Below are 6,060 nucleotides of genomic sequence, written 5' to 3' on the forward strand. Positions count from 1 at the left end.
AACATCTACTTTTTGATTCTTTTGTGTACATACCTGGGGAATGGAGTGGCTGGGTCATATTGTAATTCTCTTTAACTTACTGAAGAATCACCAAACTATTTTTTGTGATGGTTTGTGCCATTTTAAATTCTATCAGCCATGTATGAGGGTTCCAATTTCATTATACACTTCACCTTTGAGTATAGCTGCCCTAATGGATGTGAAGCAGTACCTCATTACAGTTTTGATTTTGCATTTTTCTAATGACATGGAGCATCTTTTCAAGTGCTGCTTGTTGGCCATTTGTGCATTTTCTGTGAAGAAATGTCAAGCCCTTTGCCCTCCATGCTCTTTTCAAAGGATGAGATTAGGGTAGAGAGAATTGCGTTTAGGTTCTGTAAAATTGTTGAGGATGAAACCTATTCTAGTCATCTCAGGCAGGTTGTGGTAACTGCAGGGTAAGAAGGGAAGGAAGCCCAAGAACCAATCTCAGCAGCAGTCCTGGTCTCTTGAAGAGTGAGATGCAGTTGATGACCATTCATCCATTCAGTGTTATTTGAGGCTCCACTTCTTCCCCATGCAGGGCAATTGTAGGCACTGGGAACCTTGGAGATGTGGGACCACCTGGTCCCCAGAGTGGTGTCCACTGCTCCTCCTTCTGCTCACTCTGTCCTCTTTGTTCATCAGCTCCTCTCTGTTTCCTTTCCCCCTGTTTACTCACTCTTGTTCTTTTCCTTGTAGTCTTACTGCCTTCTTGGTGTCTTGCACTCGAAACTCCCAGACAGAGAGTCTGATTCCTTTGCTTGGTCACCATCCATAAAGGTAGTGGTTAAGAACCTGTTTGCTAATGTAAGAGATGTAAGCAACTCTGGATCAATCTGTGGGTCGGGAATATCCCCTGGAGGATGACATCACAACCCACTCCAGTGTTCTTGCCTGGAGAATCCCATGGCCTGAGGAGCCTGGCAGGCTGCGATCCATAGGTCTGCAGAGTTGGACACGACTGAACAACTTAGCACATCGCATCTGTAATAGCGCATCTCATTGGGCAGACTCCTTACCCCGGCTTCCTTGTAGACTCGGGCCTTCTTCCATGTAACTGTAGGTGGTCCCATCAGATGTAGTCAAGCCAGTGGACAGCTTTACCTAAGGAGCTGTCTGAGCACTGTGCTCAAAGTGGCTGAGGGTGTTTCATGGGCTGTGGACTATAATGTTTCAACTTTTCAGACATTTCCAAGTGGATCCAGTTTAGTTTTCTTGTTGCTATGAAAGTAGTGACCATACTTTCAGTGGTTTCAAACCACACACCCTTCTTATCTTACAGCTGTGGAGGTTGGAAGTCTGAGATGGGTTTTAGAGAGTCAGAATCAAGGCGCTGGAAGGGCTTGTTTTTTGGGGAGGCTCCAGGGAGAATCTGTTCTTTGGCTCATCCAGCTTCTAAGGGCTGACAGATTCACTGTCTTGAGGTCACATCACTCAGCTCTCTGTGTTCATCACCAACTTGCCTTCTCCTCTACCTGAATTGCCTGTGTTCTCTTTTAAGGAAGCTTGTGTTTACATTGGTCCCACATGGATAAGCAGCACACTGTCCTTGTCACATGACCCTTCCCTCAATCATATCTGCAAAGTTCCTATTGCCACACAAGATAATACCTGTGGGTCTGGGGATGAGGGTGGTGGATATCTTTGGGGGACGGTTGCTATTTGGTCTACACCAGAGTCATAATAAGGAAAAACTTAGACCCTGTAGACCAAGGGGTTTTAGTCTTTTAAACAGTAAGTGGCTCAGTGTAGGCAAGTGAATGTCATTCAGTTTCGGAGATTTCTTTCAGTGCCTTATTTGACTGGGGTTTGCAAACAATACTGTTGCTATTTTGAAAGTGGGCCAGGAAAGGTTGAACCCAGAGTAACTATGCTTGGCAAAATCACTGGAGTGGCTTCCTCACAGGAATTAAGCAGTTCTAAAAGCAATTAGGCCACCCCCACGAGTCCTTCATACCTGTGGATTCATGAATGTTTGACAGATCATCCAACATGAGGCAGAGGGTCCTATTCTAGTCCAGCGTCCTCTCTTTCTGAAAGGGCATACATAGTCATGAGTCCCAGAAGTTACATTTGGAATGAGGGTAACTCATTTCTGAAGCAAATAATTCCCCACATAATTTGCCTTAAAAAAAAAAATAGCCCAAGCCCCTAAGCTGTGAAGAAAACAGTCAAAATATACAAATTGTATGGTATTCTGACTAGTTAGACCTTTCTACAGCCACCCTGTCTTGAAAAAATCAAGTGGAGTGTTATCTATATAAGGGAGATTAAAGCACTTTTTTTTCTATTTGTTTTAAATATTTGCCTAGGGAGTATTAGGAAATGCATTTTACCTGAAATACCTGATAGGTCCAAAGTGTTTCTCTCAGGAAGGATTAAGTTCTTTTCTGCTTGTATATGACTGCCCAGAGTTACAGGATTTCTAGCCCAATGAACACTTTAAAATATATACAAACAGAGACACACAAATCACCTTTCATTTCAGTTTGGTCACCTTTGTCCTCCCTACACTTCCACCTGCCTGACTCCAGAACAGGGTGTGCAAAACTTGGCTTTCTCTCTGCTCTCGTAGGAGGAATGGGAGGGGACTTCTTTGGTCTCTAAATCCCTGTCTATTGCAAACAGAAGGGAGCCGGTGGCCTTTGCCTGCAGGTAGTCTGAGCATGCCTCATTGTAGAGCCAGCACATTCTGCTTTCCTCAGCCGAGATCCCGTCTCTAAGCAGCACAGAATACAGAATGGTAGTGTGAGTCCGTCCCAAAGCTGAGTTTATATTTCCCTTTCTGGCAAATGAATCTGTTTCTATTCTTCCTATGATCTCTTTTGAGGTCTCAAGGATATTTAATCAAGAGTATAAGTTCAAGGTGCTGACTTTCTTTACCCTGGCAATTCTGTATGATAAAGGTGGGTTCTAACACACTCAGCCTGGGAATGGGAACTCAACTTGGACCTCACCACTTTCCCTCCTCCCTCTACAGTTTATAAAAGGTGAGGGCGGGATGATGGAAGATGCCAAAATTTCAACTGGAAATAGGCCTAGAGGGTTGCCTCCAGTGACTGGCTCCCTGGCCAATTACACAATAGCCTGACTGTTACCATGGTTTGGGATTCTATCTCGAGCTTTGAAGCATTAGAAATTTGATATGACTCTCAGAGCTGGACTTTTAGGGACTGGATTACAAACAAGACTTGTGAAAGGCTCCTCTGTAAAATCAGAGTGCCAATGTACAATTTTACCATGAAAAAAAGACCAGAAAACTGTCATTTCCAATAAGACGGGTGAAGGGAGTGGTCTCTGAAATCAGGCCAGTGGTGCCTCTGGTCTCTAGAACTTGATTTGGCCAAACGGGGCTAAGCATGGTACCTGCATAATGGGGCAGTGTGCAAAGTGATGGAGAGAATGCCAGGGAAGGATTGGGTGGTAAATAAGGTCACTGCTATCATGTTCATGAGTTACACCATTTTACAGCTGGGAAGACTGAGGTGGAGAATATTTGACTAACTCTGGAGTGACAGAGCTGAGCTGGGGAAGAATGTCCAACCACGTTTATGAAAGAGCTCTGTGGCCCTGAGTCTCACGGTGAGTGTCCTGCGAGGGTCTTCCCACTGTCCAGGGCTGTCTGTCATCAGCTTCCTTTGCCTTACACGAAAGTGCAAATGTAACTTTCAAACCTAGTTATCCATGAGACGGGAAGACAGAGTTCTGGAATTCCCATCTTTTGTCAATCCTTTTGCCACTAAATTTAAAGTCTCCAGGCTGGTTGCTTTTTTATAGACCAGGGTATTTATGTCTCAGGTCAGTACTGGTGATTAAAATGACGTGTAGCAATTAAGGTCTAAACTCACTGATAGAATTTCAGACCTCCCACTTCTCTCATTTACTGTCTTCCAACTCACAACTCTTCCCAGAGATGCTTCTTTAAAGTATGACTTTTGTGCATTTTATGTTTCTCTGGCTCCTTCTGATGATGGCATGTAAATAATTCAGAAAGTAAATAATCCGCTTTCCTGGGCCCAGTTTTTCTTTGGAAAACTTTCATCCAAATATGTTTTCCTGTTTCTTTGGGGTGCTCAGTCTCTTCAGTTTGATTCTTCTAGCAGATCATTATTTGAATGTAGAAGGTGTTGTGAGAGAATCAAAAGAAGGAAACTGGGTTAGAATGCAGGAGACTTGGTTCTCGTCCCAGCTCTAACTTTGCCTGACCTTGGGCAAGCCACTTCCCCCTTTAATGCCAGTCATTTTACCTACTGGTTAGGAATGATGTCCTCTTTTCCTGTCTCACCACATCCCTGGGAGAAATAAATGAAGCTCTATAGTGTTTTGAAAATGATAATGTCACTGCAGATTATTTTAGAGTGAAACATATCCAGCCTGTTTCTAGCCCACGGCTTTCAGCCATGAACAAATCATTTATTTTCTCTGAATCACAGTGTCCTTGCTCCGAGTGGGATGATGATGCATCACTTTTTTGTAAGGCTCAGATGAAAGAAAACGAGCTGGAAGCATCCTGTTGCTGCTACTGCTGCCAAGTTGCTTCAGTCGTGTCCGACTCTGTGCGACCCCATAGACGGCAGCCCACCAGGCATCCTATAAACTGCAAAACTCCACATGAATGTAAAGGTGGCCTAGAGGAGTCTATTGCTCCCTGTCCTCAGGCGAACCAGGCACTTGTTAGGCTGCCAGTTCCTTATTGGGGTCTGAGGGTACTTTTAATCAGCCATCTATTTAGAAATGTTTATATGGACATATACACATACCTTGGCATATACATGTATTTTTCTTAATGACTGCAATGCTTCAGACTCTTGTACGATGGACATGTGTGGTGACATGCTTTTCTTTGCCTATAAGGACATTTGTTTTTAGTTGGTTCCTGAAATCTTAATCTTTTGTTGACGACTTACGGAAATAATTTCCAAACAACATTCTTTGACCCTAAATTAGAAAAAAATATTCCTAAATATTGAATAAATCCTGACCTATTCAAGTTTATTCTAATTTTGTGAGGTGTGAATGGAGCGAGCTGAGGATTTGAGGCTCTAGGAGACAGTCTTCGAGGTGTTGCTTTCAAGTCAACACTCTTCATCTAAATCTACCCAGAGCCCCAGCAACAGCACCCTCCTCCCCAATCCCCAGACCGACCCAGTTGACATCTATAACCAGAGAAGGGGATGACAGTATTGTATTGCCCTTTGCAGATCATCTTCTCCAGAGCAGAGACTGCATTTTCTAGTGTTCCCGAACCTGGGTTTTGGATACTGAAAAAGAAAAAAATTATACAAGATGTCAAGTGAAAAATGTTCAAAACCTTATATGTGTCCATATTTGGTATGAGAAATGTTATAATGAGAACATGCAATTCATCTTCTTCCTGTTGCTAGGTTGAAGTTTCTCAGGGAAGATGGGTTATTCCCCTGGAAGTGACAGGAATGAGTTTCTGTGCCTGGATCAGTAGGAGGGGTGAGAGCCCCTCAAAGTGTCGGGATACTGTACTTACTTCTGATAATACAGTGAGTGACCAGACAGTGACCAGCAGTGACTTCTGTTCACTGCTGGGACTTCTGTCTGGGACTTCAGACACTAGCAGTGATTTCTGTTCACTGGTTGAATATTGAGAAATTCTAACAGACGGAGTCTCTGAGTGACTCTCAAAAGATATGCTTGCATTGTACAACACAGGGAGTAATAGAGTCAATATTTGGTAGTAAAATTAAAAATTGTGTAAAAAATTTTAAAAATTAAAAAAAAAAAAAAATCCTCCATGTAAACAACTGGTCAAAGTCTCCGGAAGATTGTAAGATCCGCACGGGCCACTTGGTGGTGCTCATGGCAGGGCAACTCTCTGTTCTTAAAAAAAAGAAAAAAAAAAAAAAAAAAAAGACACATCTTCACAGCTGTGACATTTTAGTTCTGCTTTACCGAACAGAAAGTGGTTCAGTTCCAAAGCTGATCCTAAATTCAAAACCACAGTGTATTGTACAGCATTGAACATTCCTGAGAAAAGTTTGAGGTGGAGTTCATTTGTACTGTTCCAGA

At 42.9% G+C, this 6,060-nt stretch overlaps 1 long non-coding RNA gene across 1 annotated transcript in view; it reads left to right on the plus strand.

The window, feature by feature from the left end:
- Positions 1–5,336, plus strand: part of LOC132345071 (uncharacterized) — a 60,105-nt gene extending 54,769 nt beyond the window's left edge. The window contains exons 3-4 of the long non-coding RNA XR_009494193.1: positions 3,493–3,603; positions 4,455–5,336. This is a non-coding gene — a long non-coding RNA (uncharacterized lncRNA). The remainder of the gene's footprint in view (positions 1–3,492; positions 3,604–4,454) is intronic.
- The last annotated feature ends 724 nt before the right edge of the window (positions 5,337–6,060 follow it).

The sequence above is a fragment of the Bos taurus genome, chromosome 4 (genome assembly GCF_002263795.3).
Source record: "Bos taurus isolate L1 Dominette 01449 registration number 42190680 breed Hereford chromosome 4, ARS-UCD2.0, whole genome shotgun sequence".
Lineage (NCBI taxonomy): Eukaryota > Metazoa > Chordata > Mammalia > Artiodactyla > Bovidae > Bos > Bos taurus.